The sequence below is a fragment of the Gossypium arboreum genome, chromosome 7, assembly GCF_025698485.1.
Source record: "Gossypium arboreum isolate Shixiya-1 chromosome 7, ASM2569848v2, whole genome shotgun sequence".
Classification (NCBI taxonomy): Eukaryota; Viridiplantae; Streptophyta; class Magnoliopsida; order Malvales; family Malvaceae; genus Gossypium; species Gossypium arboreum.
In genome coordinates, this window is record NC_069076.1 from 46,896,277 (window position 1) to 46,915,433 (window position 19,157).

Here is a 19,157-nt window from a genome sequence, read left to right on the forward strand (position 1 = left end):
ATTGAAAAGAGTGAAAGTACCGGTAATGACATCTGGAGAGGCAGCATCCTCGCGTGCGCGTATGGCATAAGTCCTAGCAGGAGCCCGAGCCTCGGATCTGATGGTAGCATCTCTAGATCCTCTCTGACCACCACTAACATTGCCCATATTTCTAGGTGGCCTACCTCAAGTAGTGGTAGCACCCAGGTTTCCACTCTGACTTACATTCTGTTCAAGCATCCTCGGGCAATCCTTCATAAAATGGTCGGCCGATCCACACTTATAGCAGGAGCGATCACGAAACCAACAGCTCCCCGAATGCCATTTGCCACAATGTAGACACTCCGCCCTCTCTCAGCGATCATTTCCACCACTGGCGATCGAAGTGACTCGTGTGGTCACAGGGGGTCGATCGCGTCCTCGTCTAGAAAAGCCCGAAATGCCTCTAAACCGGCTCACATCATCTCGAAATCTCTTCGATGCCTGTTGAAGAGACTTTCCCGAGGACCTCTTTCGGAATTCTCTGGTTCCCACATCAACTTTTTGTTTCTCCTTTCTAAGCTCTTCGGCTTTACAAGCTCGCTCAACAAGTACTACGAACTCTCGTATTTCGAGAATGCCAACGAACATCCTTATATCATCATTCAGCCCATCCTCGAAGCGTTTACACATAATAGCCTCGGACGAAATGCATTCTCGCGCGTATCGGCTAAGCCTCACAAATTTTCGTTCATAGTCGATGGCGACATAGAACCTTGCTTAAGATCAAGAAATTCCTTCGCTTTTGGTCGATGAATCTCGATCGATATACTTTTTTTGAAGTCGGTTTGAAAGAATTCCCAAGTCACTTGCTCTCTAGGTACCACGAAGTCGAGTACTCCACCAATAGTAGGCGGACTCACGTAGCAAGGAGATGGTACACTTTAAGCACTCATCGGTGTACAAGATAGCTCATCTTGCACCGGATCGTGTTATCCAACCAAAATTCGGCTCGCTCAAAGCATCATCATCATCCGTAGCTTTAAATTCAGTGGCCCCATGTTTTGAATCCTATCGATTGGGGCTTACTTGACCTTATTTGGTCAGTCACCGGAGGTATTGTAGGTGCGGGGTTGCATTTGTCGGGAATGGAGGTTGTGGAACAGTAGTGTTAGTTCGAATGTATTGGTTAAACCATTCGTTCATCACACTATAAAAGGCTTGCCTAGCCTCATCATTCGGATTGCTGGCCATAGGTTGAGAGTCCGCCGCGCTGTCCCTTGCGCGGAGCAGCGCCACACTCTCCACATCATCAGCTATCGCTTCGGTTGGGATCGGGATCCATTGCTATAAACAAACACAAAGTCAAATTGTCGAAATCACCACACTATCGATTCATCATTTAATGGCATGTATAGCTAGACCCCAAACACATCACGGTAGTCCTAGAATCGACTAAACCGTGGCTCTGATACCAATAAAATTGTAACACCCCGAACCCGAGACCATCGCCGGTGTCGGACACGAGGGGTTAACAAGCCAAGTCCACATATTTTGCCCACCAATTTGACATTTCCAGTCAGGCTGGAAAACTGCATCACCGTCGCCTTAAAAATCATATCTCGAGTTCCAAAACTCGGAAACTGGTTTTGTAAATTTTCCCTGAATTTAGACTCATATATCCATCCATGGATTTATTTCTAGAATTTTTGGTCGGGCCAATTGGTACAGTTTATTAGTTAAAGTTACCCATGTTACAGGGATCGACTGCTTTGACCTTCGCGCGTTATAACTTGAATATCTCTCTGCACAGGGCTTTAATACTGGTGCTGTTTGTTTCTAATGAAACTAGACTCAAAATGGAATCTGTACATATAAGGTATGACTCCTAATTCTTTCTGGATAATGTATAGTAAATTTTTAAAGTTGCGACAGGGGATCCAGAAACCATTCTGGCCCTGTCTCACAATAGCTTTACTATCTCTTAACATGTAACTCCTATGACCATTTCGTTTCTTCCATATGAAAATAGACTCATCAAGGTTCATTTACATAGCTTATTCACTATTTAATACCATCCCTACAAATTTTGGTGATTTTTCACATTCACGTCACTGCAGCTGGCAGCATCTGTTTTGAAGGTAGGTCTTACCTATTTTGTAGTCTCCATGAACCAACTAGTCTTGCCATACATAGGTTCACATATGATCATTTTAACCATACCAATGGCTGATCATGTGACCAACATTCCCACTTCCAATCCATAATCACATCATGACACCATATATATATATACAAATCGCAAATAGTCTAAGTTCGTACTTCACTTTTACGAGCCATTTTCGCATGGCCGAACACATATACATCACAGCATATTTAAACCGACAAAGGGTAGTCCTATACATGCCATTTCAAAGTTCAACCAAAATTTATACCAAAATGGAGGCGTTGATAGTGTGGATGACTTCGACTTTAATGATCCCAAATCCGATTGCTATCGAGCAAAATCTATAAAAGAGAGCCAAAGCAACGGGGTAAGCATTTTTATGCTTAGTAAGTCTCAAGGAATAAAATCAGCTTTAATTAAAGCAATACATTCACATAGCCAAATGCATCATTTCATTAATACACATTCACATAATCATTCTTACTTCCCACTTCATCATTATATACTTTCACAAGGTATCAACCTATTCAATAGCGAAATTGTTAGTCGATTGAGCGAATGTTGCTCAAACATGTCGACTTTCCAATGCACATATAAACATACCTTATTCTTTGGGCCTTTCAAGCGTACTAATTGAATTTATTACAGCAACCAACACTCACCTCCAGCCCAAGCTTCTTGAATACAACCGGATATAACCACGCATACGAATGCCTTGGTCTTAGCCCGGATAGAATGACTCGCACGAATGCCTTGGTCTTAGCCGGATGTAGCCACTAGCACAATTGCCTTCGGTCTTAACCCGGATATAATTTCCAGCATAAATGTCTTGGGACTTAGCCGGTTATCATTCAATTGCTCATGCACACATGCATCAATAATCATTAGACATTCATATTTCATTTTCGTTACTAAGGCTCAAACGCAAATATAATCACAAGCATAATCGCCTTGGGACTTAGCCCGGGTATCATTCAAATACTCATACACACATAAATCAATAATCAATACACATCCATATTTCATTTCACATAATTCAAGTAGGGTCACTTCTTGAGGACTTACCTCGGATGTTGTCGAACGGCTTTTACGGCTATTCGATCACTTTTTCCTTCCCCTTGTCCAATTGTGGCCCTCTAAGCTCTTGAGCTCAATCTTGATGCAAGTTTAGCCAAATATCCTTCTAGATCTCTTCTAAACAAAGGAAATGAAGCAAAATCTCTTCCCCTCTTAGTATTTTCGGCCAAAAGGAGAGAACAAGGATGAACAAATTTTTTGTTTTCTCCTCTTGGTTGCACTGCAATGGGGCGGGGAATGCTACTCTCACACACATTTTTTTCATTCTTTTCTTACCCATGCTTATTTGTTTATTATTTCTCCCTAATGCCCAACAAAACATGTTTCATGACATGTTTAGCCCATATCTCTTTGTCATGGCCGGCCATCACTTGTAAAAGGGAATTTGACATGCAAGTCCATTATTTTGCATGCATGCTTTAATTAGTCATCACACATTTCCTATCGTACTTTCAAAGTTCACTACTAAGTCCTTTCTAGTGGAATTCACCTTTATAACACTAAATCAATCATCATAAAATGTCATACATGAGCACACACATATTATAGGCATCAAAATAAATTTTTAATTATTTTTATGCCTCGGTTTTGTGGTCCCGAAACCACATTCCGACTAGGGTCAATTTTGGGCTGTCACAAAACCTCACTTATCCACCTTTACTCATAAAAGCATAAAACAACCACCATCTCTTACCATCCATATCATGGCCGAATGCCCAATTTACCATAGAATTCAAAATTTCAAAATGGGCTAAGTCAAATACTTAGTTATCAACCACACTTAAAAAAATTTCAAAGGAAATAACATGAGATTTTACCTTAATCTAGCAAAAATCCAAGAGTGACCGAAAGCCTAACTTTTCCCCTCCTATATTCGGCAATTGAAGAACAAAGAAAATGAACTAAGCCTTGTTCTTTTCACCTTTCACTATTCTATTTATTTTATTATAACACTAATAACATATATTATTATAATAATATAATAATACTAATTTATGTATAAAATACATACATTTTCATTGATTATCCCACATGGCCGGCCACTATATATATAAAATGTTAATTTGACATGCAAGTCCTTGGGTTTTAAAGTCACATAATACAAGGTCCTTTCAAAATTTACCTAACACAATTCTCAAAATTTTCACATAAGTCCATTTTCAATTAATTTCACATCAATTGGTAAAAATTAAAGCATTTAAAAATTCACACAGGCATAAACATATATTTTAGATATAAAATATTATATCCAAATATTTCGGTAATTCGGTTTAGCGGTCCCGAAACCACTTCCCGACTAGGGTCAAAATAGGGCTGTCACAACTCTTCCCCCCTTTAGGGATTTTCGTCCTCGAAAATTTCTACCGATGCATAGTTTAGGATAACGTCCTCTTATTGAATTATATTCATATAAACATTAGCTCATCGATAGCAATTGTAATTCATTATTGATTTTGCATCGATCTATAAAATCATTTTCTTATCTTAAAACAAATACATAAACATTTCTACAAGTATGCACATATATCTCATTTTCTTGATTTCATAAGCAATAATCACTTAATTTAATTCACAAATGCATTTCAAACACATATTAAGCACATATTAATATGTATAATTCACATCGTCAACCCACATATTTGTAACCCACATTTTCATTCATGTATAAGTTGTAACCTGACCGAAAGTACACATATAGTCAAACATCCCAATAAATATCCTTTATAACTCCATCATATCTCACTATTCAACTTAACCTATTTCCAACAGGAAATCAACTTCCACATACCTGAATATTGAATTCATTTCTTAACAACATATCCACCATCTTTTTACGTATTCACTTATTTAGTATACATAACATAATATAATATGAACTCACAAATTTTTACTTTCATTTGATTTTCACATACCTTCCATACATACCTGTATCACTTATTCTGATCTTACTTTATTTATCATCTTAAATATACCCGTTGAATCATTCGAAATCATTACGGATACTCATTAAGCACATATAGCTCTTACAATGCCATATCCTAGATATGGTCTTACATATTCTCACATATCGAGCCGATGCCATGTCCTAGACATGGTCTTACACACTATCTCAAATCAATGCCTTCGTCCCAGACGAGGTCTTACATGAATTCCATTTCACACACTTAGTGCCCACTGACCGATCTCGCACTCATAGTGCTCGGTTAAAGGAATTCGCACACACACAGTGCCTCTAATCATTCACACACATAGTGCTCTTATTCATTCATTATTACACATTGAAATGACTTAACCAAGTCTATAAACATCATGTATGTACACTTTTAAACATATCATCTCATTTAAGTTTGAATTCGTATAGTAATGAACACTTAAACTTTGCTCAAATTACGCAAGACGAAGCCTACTAGGCACGAAGGCCCGAATACACGTCACCAGCATGATTGCTCTTCGGGGTTTAGCACGGATATATCACTAGCACGAATACTCTTCGGAACTTAGCCCGGATACATCACTAGCACGAATGCCCTTCGGGGCTTAGCCCGGATATATCACTAGCACGAATGCTCTTCGGAACTTAGCCCGGATACATCACTAGCACGAATGCCCTTCGGGGCTTAGCCCGGATACATCACTAGCACGAATGCTCTTCATAACTTAGCCCGGATACATCACTAGCACGAATGCTCTTCGGGGCTTAGCCCGGATACATCACTAGCACGAATGCTCTTCGGAACTTAGCCCGGATACATCACTAGCACGAATGCTCTTCGGGGCTTAGCCCGGATACATCACTAGCACGAATGCTCTTCGGGGCTTAGCCCGGATACATCACTAGCACGAATGCTCTTCGGGACTTAACCCGGATCATCGTCGAGACCTTTAGCTCGGATGAAATCTCCACACAAAGCCAGCGAATTTTAATCCGGACATAATCTCTGTACATAGCCATTGGGCCTTTACCCGGACATAATCTCTTCATATAGTCAGCGGGCCTTTAAACTCGGATTCACATCACTAAGTCTCATACATATTTATTCACATGTTATCATGTTTCACATAGCACAAATCACGTTTATAATTTAATCAATTCATTCACATGTAAGCATATAACATGATTCTTGACTTTAAGTCGTAAATATCATTCAAATCTAACACATGTATGCTTATTTTACTAAACTTTCAGCTCAATAAGCAATCACACACAAGCATATATCCCCAATCTCTTCCTTTGTTCATTTCTCTATTAACCTTATTATGATAAGGACAATGGGACATCATTCATCTATCATACATGTATATCATGGCATTTTAAATTAAATACCAAATTCAATTACTCAAAACTTACTTATATTATACCCTTCTCAATATTGACATATCATAAGCATGTCTCAGTCCTCTCAATACCATCTGCTACAGCTCGATCGGGATCGGAATTCATTACAATAAATAAACACATTTTCAATTGTCAAAAATCACCACACTATCAAATAATCACATAATGGCATGTATAGCTAGACCCAAACGTATTACGGTAGTCCTAGAATCGACTAAACCGTAGCTCTGATACCAATAAAATTGTAACACCCTGTACCCGAGGCCGTTGCCGGAGTCGGACACGAGGGGTTCACAGACAAAATTCATTTCTTGCATGACCCATTTTAACATTTCCAGACAAGCTGGCTAACTGCGTCACTGTTACCTAAAATCATATCTCGAGTTCCAGAACTCGAAAACCAGTTCCGTAAATTTCTCCTGAAACTAGACTCATAAGTCCATCTACACATTTTTTTCTATAATTTTGGTCAAGCCAATTAGTACAGTTTATTAGTTAAAGTCTCCCCGTTTCAGGGTTTGACTGCTCTGACCTTCATGCATTGCGACTTGAATATCTCCTGTACAAGGCTTCAACACTTATGCCGTTTGTTTCTAAAGAAACTAGACTCAAAAGGAATCTTTAAATATAGGGAATGACTTCTAATTATCTCTGGTTAATTTATAGTAAATTTGCAAAGTCGGAACAGGGGATCCAGAAATCGCTCTGGCCCTGTTCCACGAAAACTTAAACACCTCATAAGATACGGCTGATATGATCATTTCGTTACTTCCATATGAAAGTAGACTCATCAAGGTTTGATTACATAATTTATTCACTATTTAATTCCATTCCTACTATTTTTAGTGATTTTCAAATTTACATCACTGCTGCTGTCAGCATCTGCCTTTAAGGTAGACTTTACCTATTTCATAGTTTCCATGATTCAACTAACCCTTTTAGCATATATAGCACAAAATATGATCATGATTAACCATTCCAATGGCTAATCGTTTCCAAACATTTCCATACCTCTTAATGAACAACATACAAAACGATTATAATACTATGCTTAAAGTGTATATAAGCCATTTTCGCATGGCTATCCAAATATATACAAAACCAAAGGGTACATGACCCACAACAAAATGGGTAGTCCTATACATGCCATTTCAAAGTTCAACCAAAAGTGTACCAAAAGGGCTTTGATAGTGTGGGCGACTTCGACTTCAATAATCCCGAGTCCGATGGTGACGAACCAAAATCTATAAAACAGAGATTCAAAGAACGGAGTAAGCATTTAATGCTTAGTAAGTTTAAAGCAAAACAAAGTGTTCTCAATCACTATCGTTGGTCATTCATTTCAACTATTCGATGAAGTTAATCTAGAGCTTCATCTCGAACTATAATATCATTAAACGCAGCACTTGGCTGTCACATATATACTTTCGAATAATAATGACCTAGATGGTCAAATATTTCCAAAGCACATTCTTCATCAATTTTCAACTTTCCATGTTCCTTTCCACTTATTCATAATCACACCCTTATTTTAAGTATTTCAACATGACAAATACTAAATTACCGTAGGGACATAAAGAAACAAACATATTCCTTATCACATATACGTAAATGTGCAAAACATAATCCTTACCTTGTCTTGGTACATTTAGCCCAACCCATACTCAAACCATAAGGCTTTTGGGCGAATATGCTCTAATACATAAGAACATTTCATCACATACTTCATTATACAGGCATACCATTACCAATTAGATCATTCACATATTTGGAGTCATAATATTAATCACATTACCTACCTCTTCGACATCGATAATTCACCTCGAAATCACTCCACCGATGAGTAAGTAATACGCACTGAACATCTTAAATACATAACACATATTTGATGGTAACTTATTGCAGATACTCAATATCAAAGTCTTACTTGAATCCTAGCATTTAGCCGTCGGGTCTTTAAAGCTCGGATATAGTACAAGCACGAAGCCTATGGACATTAATCAAGATAATATTCTCGCATAAAGCCTGCGGGGTTTTAACCCGGATATAGTACTGACACAAATGCCCTTCGGGACTTATCACATTTATACACTTTCACATCCATCACATTGGCCATTTGGCCTTATCACATATATACACATTCACATTCATCACATTGGCCATTCGGCCGTATCACATATATACACATTCACATTCGTCACATTGGCCATTCGGCCTTATCACATATATACACATTCACATTCGTCACATTGGCCATTCGGCCTTATCACATATATACACATTCACATTCATCACATTGTCCATTCGGCCTTATCACATATATACACATTCACATTCGTCACATTGGCCATTCGGCCTTATCACATATATACACATTCACATTCCTCACATTGGCCATTCGGCCTTATCACATATATACACATTCACATTCGTCACATTGGCCATTCGGCCTTATCACATATATACACATTCACATTCATCACATTGGCCATTTGGCCTTATCACATATATACATATTCACATTCGTCACATTGGCCATTCGGCCTTATCACATATATACACATTCACATTCATCACATTGGCCATTCGGCTTTACCACATATACATATCTTATACATCAATTTCAGCAATAGCTTATAAGCAACTCAAATAGTTTCATCAATGTTTACAACAAATTCACATATTCACTACAAACTGTTTTCCTGAGCAATAGTCACTAAATTATTTATAACTGGAGCTACAAAGCTCAAAATCAATTGCCGTTAATTTTCCCTGAATATAGACTTATATATCTTCTATCCATAAAATTTTCAAAATTTTATGTTTGGCCAATCAATACCAGATTTTTCTTAAAGTTTCCCCTGTTTCACTGTTTGACTAATCTGACCACTCTTCACTACGAATCAAATTTCTCATTGAAAAAATTCAAAATGTGTTCTATTTGATTTCATTTGAAACTAGACTCATTAAGGAGTCTAAGCATATAAATTTTATCTTATAAACATTTTTGTACAATTTATAATGATTTTCTAAAAATGGAACAGGGATTTCGAGTCATTTCGACACCATCTCACACAACTTTAATTATCTCTTTATAGGAGATTTCTTTGTTTACACAGTTTCTTTTATAAGAAACTAGACTCATTAAGCTTTGATTACACATTTTATTCAGCCTCTAATTCAACGCCAACAATTTATGGTGATTTTTAAAATCACGTTACTGCTGCTGTCCTAAGCAGATTATTAAAATTTTGTTCTTAAAATTTCCAAGTTCAAACAATTGAGAACTTACGATTTGTGTTTAGAACATATCATGGCCACATCATATCTTACTAATTCAGCTCATCATATCCTATTATGATTGAATTCACTCAACGTTTAATCACTTAAAACTTACCTCGAAATGGTTGACGATTAGATGTCCACGGCTATTCAATTACTTTTTCTTTCCCTTATCCAACTTTGATCCTTTAAGCTCTTGAGCTAAATCAAACAAAATTTACTTCTCAATCAAACACATTAAATACGGCAACCATATGCATTTCAAAACCAATTCATTCAGTATCATTTGTCCATATATTAGCTTTTAGCATATTTGGTCATTAGAGCGACCTATTTAACTTTCAAGCATTCATTTCAAATTTTAATTAAACAATGCCGAATGCCATTAACTACTAATGCCACACACTCACATACACAAAATTTTCCATTACAAACACATTCGCCAAATACAACTATGTTACAAATCACAACTAAATTATTGATTAGATCACGTTTGCAAAACCTTTTAATCAAACTCATTATTCATGACATAATAATTACCAAGAGCCGAATACGTGATCGCTTAGTAAGCTTAAATTCATGTGAACTTTAATGTTAAAAAATGTCTATGAAATATTTACTCACTATTTTCTATCTTCAACTCAACTTCCTAGCTCCCAATCGGCACACTAAGTTCATCTTAATTTATTTCTCATCTTGTTAAACATAAACCGCAAAGCTAATCCTCATAAACTATTATCATCAATTCACTCATTTCTCTAGGGACAAAGCCGAATGTTCAATAAGCAAATAAGGCACACAAAGCATGACTTCTTCAATTAAACCTACCATTCCCTATTTCAATGATTTTAACAATATCTAACTAATGGCCAAATATAAATACTTTCCCCATACCACGAATTCACCTATTCTAAGCTCAATTTACCAATTAAGTAACAGCACTAATGTTGAGCATTATTTGACAATTTGTCTTAAGTGGCCGACTAAATTCATGTTCCCAATTCATAATTTCAAGTATTTCATTCACAAATTATATAAACTATGCTCAAAACCTCAAATTCCATTTCGGTAGCTCCAACATGTTAGCCAAAATTCCCCAAAGCACCTAAACCACTACTATGCATATCTAACAAGTTTAAACCTCACTTATCCACCTTTACTCATAAAAGCATAAAACAACCACCATCTCTTACCATCCATATCATGGCCGAATGCCCAATTTACCATAGAATTCAAAATTTCAAAATGGGCTAAGTCAAATACTTAGTTATCAACCACACTTAAAAAATTTCAAAGGAAATAACATGAGATTTTACCTTAATCTAGCAAAAATCCAAGAGTGACCGAAAGCCTAACTTTTCCCTCCTATATTCGGCAATTGAAGAACAAAGAAAATGAACTAAGCCTTGTTCTTTTCACCTTTCACTATTCTATTTATTTTATTATAACACTAATAACATATATTATTATAATAATATAATAATACTAATATATGTATAAAATACATACATTTTCATTGATTATCCCACATGGCGGCCACTATATATATAAAATGTTAATTTGACATGCAAGTCCTTGGGTTTTAAAGTCACATAATACAAGGTCCTTTCAAAATTTACCTAACACAATTCTCAAAATTTTCACATAAGTCCATTTTCAATTAATTTCACATCAATTGGTAAAAATTAAAGCATTTAAAAATTCACATAGGCATAAACATATATTTTAGATATAAAATATTATATCCAAATATTTCGGTAATTCGGTTTAGCGGTCCCGAAACCACTTCTCGACTAGGGTCAAAATAGGGCTGTCACATCCTAGCCCTAACAGAACGGGAAAACTTTGAGCTCCTTAATCAGAGGATAGGGGGCATTACATTCTTCTTCATCATTTATGACTTGGTTTGGGTTAGTCGATATGGACAACCTATATAGAAAACCAAAGCCAATTTAGACCAATGATACATCACACTAACACAGGCTATTGTGACATGTATTTTTAGACTCGACACACTCTACGATTTAGTCATAAGATCGACTAAATCGTAGCTCTAATACCACTAAATGTAACACCTCTTGCCTAACCCACTTTGGGTCTAAGTTATAAGATGCCACATTCATTGCCAGGGTAACTAGATTTAAATACAACTTATTTTTTATTAATTCAATAATTTATAATAACTAACATGATCATTACATCATTATATCACAAAGTATAGTCTAATTCAAGGATTATACAAGCTTACGAAAGTTTTTTTTGATAACTCGAGACCATTTGAGGACTAAAATTCAAAGTTTCACAATATTTTGGGCTAAAGTCGTAACCTCCAAAATAGTAGGCATAAGGACTAAAGTGTAAAGTTTTGAAACTTCATTGAGTTAGTGCCGCGACCTTAAGCAAGGCATGTCGCGACAATAATAGTTGGTGTCATGACTTCTATGGGATGGTATTGTGACTTTACAAACAATATACTATGGGTTCATTTTTTCTTTCAACTAGTATCACGACATCCATAAGGTGGTGTTGCGACTAGGTCAATAGACTACTACAAGATATATCCCCTTTAGAAAACAACCTAACATTCAACATAACTTAGAAATTTTTTTGACCTATAATGGCAATCGCCATAAAACGAGGTCCGACTTAATTCATCAAATCATCAAATCATCATATCATGTCGTTTATGCAATTTACACACATGAAACCTTTGGAACCAAATGCTCAACTGGTGCACACAACTCATGACCAAAATTTAGGAATATTCAAGCCATTTATCAATTTTAGTACACCAAGTTACCCCGTTTGCAAACTTAGCCACATAAGACTTAGGTAAACTTTGAATTTATGAATCCAAATGGCATCAGCATAATTAATCTAGGCCATATATCAAGCATAACATGCAAATTCAACCTTAACTGTAATTACCACAATGGTACCCACTCTAGGATGATCATTTACACAACAGGATAACCTTTTTGCAATGATCTGGCTTGGTGACTTTCGCAAGTTGGAGATCTATATATAAAAGAAACAATGATAGTAATCATTTAGATGCTTAGTAAGTTCAAATGGAAATTACAACACTTACCTTAGTCATAGATGAGCATGCTAACTACCATAGTTTTGGCATACATTTGGCTAAAACTTGACACATAATGCCACAACTAGATGCATAGCAAGATAAGTATCCAAATGGTTTAGGTGTTGGAAAATCGTATTCGAAAAATGCAACAAAAAATAGGTTTAAAGGAAAAACCAGAGTTTATTTTTTTCCAAAAACAAGAACTTGGTTGTGTTATCTAAAATAGTAAACACTGAATTAAAACTGTAACTTTATGATTTGTCTAGGATGAACGCTTCAACTAAGTAGTCTTCTTTGTTATCCTTAAGTTCATGTCTGTCGAGTGTAGGCTCGCTTTGAATTAGAATTTTTTTCACAAAATTACTAATGGGGTAATTTCATAATTCTCTAAAGTTTTGGGGTCAATTTTTTAAATAACAAGAATATCTCTAGAAATTTTATGAAGTAATTTATTCATAGAATTTTCTCTCTGCAACTTTTCTTGAATTTAAGTGTATGAGAATAATGACTCAAACTCTCTTTACATAGGGAAAGTTTAGAGAGAGTTTAACTAGGATTAGAATTAATTTCATTAATATTAAATTAATAAAATATTATCTAGATAAATATTAAATTTATTAAAATGATATTATCTTTGGAAAAGTTAATTTGAAATTAAGTTACGTGGTAGAGCCCCACTAGGAGTCTAATTTTTCCACTACTCTTCCATTAAAAAACCACCACTGTCGACCATTCGATCACTCTGTCATGCCCCGACTCCCCCCAGCACCCTGAATCGTCGTCGCTTTACTCGAATGGGCCTAGCTAGTTTGACTTCTACCAGTTCGAGCCAAACCAGTGATGGCCTGGCCTATTTGATCCAGCCACCGGTTGGACCGTTGGCCCAATTTCATAATAGGTCTTAATTCAAATAGTTTTTATGTTTCGATCTTGGGTTTTGGTTCTCAGGTTCAATTTTCAATCTTGGGTCCAATTTTGAAGTTCAATTACCCATCGAGTCAATTGTCTTACTTAAAAATTAATTTCCAAAACTATCATATTTATTTTAATTAATTTAGTTAATTTAATTTTACTTGATATAAAATTAATTTTCCCAAAAAGCATTGAGATTTTCCAAATTAATATTTTAAGAAAATTATTTAATCAAATTTTCTAATTGAACAATTCACACGACCACCTAATTAAATTCACATTTTGTAACACCCCTTACCTAAGTCCGAGGCCGGGACTGAACTCAAGGCATTACAATACTTAATCACATGCATATAATCATTTTCGAGTCACCAAGACTTGATCAAATTTAAAACTTTTCTGACCTTGTTTAAAACTCTTTAATGTAGGCCTACGAGGCCTCAAACTCTCATTGGAAACCATTCGGGACCAACTCAGGTCCTTAAACTGACTCAATAAAATGAACCTTGAAACAGGGCACATGCCCGTGTTGAAGGGTAACACGCTCGTGTGTTCATTATAACACAGCCATGTTGATGACCCGTGTGACACACACACCCATGTCCCATGCCCGTGTGAATTAAATTCTAGATTCGAACCTACAAGGGTTTTCCCATGACCTGACACACGCCCGTGTCCCTCACACAGCCATGACACGCCCATGTTTTAACCTGTGTCTAAAAACCTGGACATTCTGTTTCTGACGTCAGCAATTCTTAAGAGTCACACGGCCAAGACACACACCCGTGTGCTAGGCCGTGTCCTTCACACGATTGCGTCCCTGCTTGTGTGTTTACTATCATGCATACTGACTTTCAAATTTTACATGCAGGGGACACACTGTCGGATCGCACACCTATGTGGCATACCGTGTGGGAAAAAATAAGGCTATCTACCAAGCCTCTTTGCCACTCTTACATACATAACCTACACAAACCAATCAACGCTAATACAAGAGTGATCCACATAACTAAAACAACCACAATAGACAACATTTCTCATATGCAACATACCCATCCATGAAAATAACATATTTTATGTATGTATAACAAAATGAATATTAGCCCTCATTCAAGGCTTTATACAAAATAAAGAGTGTAATGACCCAAAATTTACGGGTTTTGAAAATTTAAATTTTCGAATCATAACGTAAAATGAATTCGTAAATATTTATTAGAAATATTTACGAAGCTCGTAGTGTAGTCAATTAGACTTTGGTTAAGTGAATTAGCTTGAATTAAGGCTATGTTAGTGAAAGGACTAGATTGAATAAAGTGTAACACCCCGAATTTGGGCCTAGAAGTATTGGGCCTTGAGTGTGGGTCTGTAAGGAGGTTTTATATAGGTATTTAATTGTGTAGTGAAATGACACAATTAAATGTCCGCTTTGGTGGTTAATGGCCCTGAGAAGTGTTAAAGAAATCTTGGGTTCAAACTTGGGCTTTAGCAAAAATTTTGGTATTAAGTGAAAAAAACCTGGATGCTTGGATGAGGGTTTTTAAATTATTGTGTTAAATAAATGACACAAGGAAGCTTGTAGTCTAGTGGTTGTGGTGTCATTAAGGTTGTATGGGAGCACTGGTTCAAGCCTTGGCTCTTGCAATTTATTTTGTTTTTTTTAAAGGAACACGGACTTTGGCCTTTAGACCTTATAATTAATTGGGGATAAAATATGACACAAAAAGCCTTGTGGCTTAGTGGCAAGTAGCATGTGGAGCATTTAAGGGGAGGCATGGTTGAATCCCATGGCAAGCAAAGAGCATTTATTTTGCTAACAGGCGGCAAGAGTTGGTGTTGACTTTAAACTCTAATGTTGGAGGATCCCACATCGGAAGCTAATATAAAAGTGGTTGTGAAGTGGCTTTAAATAGAGGAACCATGAAGGAGTAAATGTACCTTTCTTGGTCGATCCCTTTCATTGTATGGCGTGCTCGTTTGGGTTGGGCGTCGGCTAAGAGTGCTCGAGCGTGGATTAACTCCAGTCTCCTATCGGTGTGTATTTATCACTACTCTTGTTGTTGGATGGCTACTTGGGCGCGATGGGCGAAAGGGGCCATATGGGCCCAATGGGCCTACGGGCCCAATTGGATAAGTTGTTTGATTGTGTAGTAAATATTGGACTAGGCTAGGTGAATCTAATATTTATGGCTAGATTTGGGCTAAAAGGGCCACACGAGCGTGTGGGCCCATTTAATGAGAATGGGCTTTAGAGCCATTAGTATCGTTATCCATGTTTAGAATACTTTAGTTTACTAAAATTACCGAAATACCCTTAGTTTGTAAAAATACTAAAATACCCTCGATTTGTAAAATTATTGAAATACCTTCGACTTGTAAAATTACCAAAGTACCCCCGATTTACAGAATTATCGTTTTACCCCCGATTTACATAATTACTGTTTTACCCCTAATTTACATAATTATCGTTTTACCCTCGACTTACGTAATTACTGTTTTACCCTCGATTTATAGAATTACGTTTTACCTCGATTTATAGAATTACTATTTTACCCTTGATTTCTGAATTCATTGTTTTACCTCGATTTACAAAATTACTAAAATACCCTTAGTTTGTAAAATTACCAAAATACCCTAGTTTGTAAAATTATCAAAATACCCTTGGTTTGTGAAATTACCGAAATACCCTCAATTTGTAAAATTACCAAAATACCTCGATTTACAAAGTTACGTAAATACCCTTGACTTTCTAAAATTATAGAAATACCATTGGTTTACAAAATTACTGAAATACCCTTGGTTTGTAGATTTACCAAAACACCCTTGTAGGATGAAATGACTAAAATACCCTATTAGGTAAAAAGACCGTAAAGCCCTCAGAGGGTAAAGTGACCGTAATACCCTCGTATGGTAAAATGACGAATATGCCTTATGTTTCATTATGGTGATGTGCTTAGGATTTACATATATTGATATTGGAATAGTTAAGTTTGAGTGATGTGGTGGTTATCGAGGCGATTGATTTTGGAAACGTTTCAACTTCAACCCGTAATGTGTGTACTAACCTCGTAATAGCTTAGATTAATATTTGATGAAAAGCGAAAGCTTCATATTTTAGTGATTCGGAATTAATATTTAGATCTATTTTCACGCACGTTTAAGTTGGATTCACAACGGATATAGGGTAGGAAGGTATTTGGAACGTTCTTCAACGAGTAGATCTCTTGGTAAGTATTGAACCTTCTTTCCATTTGTATCTTGTGGTTTAAGAAAAGTGAAAACCCTCTCGTCGACTAAGGCTAAAAGGGTTTTGGTGTTATTTGGTTTGTTGGTGCTAGTGAGGATTAAAGGCTACCGATCGAGGAGTGTGTGAAAAGCTTGGATCATCGGAGTGACTAAATCTAGTCATCAACTTGCAAAGGTATGAACCCAAGGGCCATTGTGGATGGTGGCGAATGTGTAAGTGATGATAATAGGTAGTTTTCGATTTGGTTTAATATTAACATGGTCTAATCTATAAGTGGTTGATTATAGGAGAAATCGCATAGGAGATCTCGTCAAGGAATATCGCAAATCAGGTGTGTAACGAACCCTTTTCATAAGCTTAAAGCGATAAATGCCGAAAAGTCGAAATGCCAAATTCGGCATTTCGAGGACTCGTGAGCAGTTTAACGCTCATTAGCTAGTTAGATTCGTTGAGATGATGATCAGAAACATTGGAAACGGTAAGAATGTGATTTTTGGCATTCACGGTAAGTTGGGCCTCGAGGGGCTGCAATAGGGCCCAATAGGCTTTCGGGCCCATTTGGGTAAAATTGGTAGAAAACGGAAATCTGTTAAATTGCATGTTAAGACTATTAATACTGTTGTGGATATAGGCTAAATGGGTCTAGATGACGAAATTGGCTAAGTAGGGCCCATTAGGGGTTTTAGGCCCAATAACTCGATTTCGCTAAAAATGGGCCAGAATCACGGTTTGCACCCATGGATTGTTAGTAATCATTAATGAACATGGAAACCCTAATTTTTGGTAAAATTACGAGATTACCCTTATAATATGAAAATGACCGTTTTGCCCTTAGGTAAAAATGACCATTATACCCCTAGGGTTTATGTATGATTTTAATACATGGGATTTTGATAAATATGGTATGTATGATATGCACATGAAATGTATGATATGCACATGATATGTATGATATGCACATGAGGTAATCATAAATGCATTGGGTTGGGTTTTTATATGGATGGAGGAAGTGAAAAAAGGGCTTATGCCCTAGTTATCAAAAGGGCTTATGCCCCAGTTATAAAAGGGCTTATGCCCGATTATTGAAAGGGCTTTTGCCCGATTATTAAAAAGAGGCTAGGCCTCGGTTATATGATAAAGACTATCTTTGCCCATGGAGAGTTTGGCGGGGTGGGTCGAGTTAATCCCCACATGGTGTGTTGGTTGGTACGGGTGGAGAGTAGCGGATGGTAGGTTGAGTAGTCTCCCAAATGGGTTGCATTCTTTCATTGAAATTATATGTGACATTGAAATGGGCCTAAGGGCCATACCGTTTCTGATAAAGGCTTGCCCAATAATATGAACTATGAAAAGGCTTGCCCAAGATTATGAAATATGAAATATGAAAAGGGCTACTGACCCGATGCATGATTGAGATTGGATTTGGGCTTAGACCCAACAGTGCTATTGTTTTGGGCTCGAAAGGGCTTGTTGCACACTGAGTTTCCAAACTCACCCCTTTCCTTAACCTTGCAGGTGAGCCTTGATATGGGGACTTGGGCCGGAGGGGATTCAGAGTGGCCACGGTGATCGCTTTTGGACCTTTAAATAAGCTTTGGTTTTCATTTAATTTCCTTTATTTATTATTTATTTTTGGGTTGTAATAAGGCCATTTTTAACTTTTCTTTTATTTATTCTCGGGATTATTTTATTTTTAATAACTTCAAACCTGGTTGATAATTGTTCAAATGGGCTAGACTTAGGACGTGTTTTCAAAGCGATACTTGTTTTCAAAATATCTCAACACCACGATTAATCGATTTATCAAAGACGTCCACTTAAACAAATTTAAACTCGATATAACAAAGTGTGGCTATGGTTGTGGGCATGTCTAGGATTGGATCCAATCAAAGAGCTTGGTACTTAGCGACCTTCATGGCTCACCTCCTCTGTCTCGGATACCTACCGGTGCCCGACTTCCATACACTTTGTTAACTCAACAAAATATATGGTTTTAAAACACTAAAACGAACGTGGGTTTTCAACTCCAATGTGGCACGTCAGATTCGGCCATAACGTCTGGGCCGGGTTTGGGGTGTTACATAAAGGGTAAAAG

General features: G+C 36.7%; 1 long non-coding RNA gene across 1 annotated transcript; it reads left to right on the forward strand.

Moving 5' to 3' along the window:
- The first annotated feature begins 17,347 nt into the window (after positions 1–17,347).
- LOC128295312 (uncharacterized) lies at positions 17,348–18,769 on the forward strand. The gene is made up of 2 exons (XR_008285671.1): positions 17,348–17,393; positions 18,578–18,769. It is a non-coding gene; the product is annotated as an uncharacterized LOC128295312 (long non-coding RNA).
- The last annotated feature ends 388 nt before the right edge of the window (positions 18,770–19,157 follow it).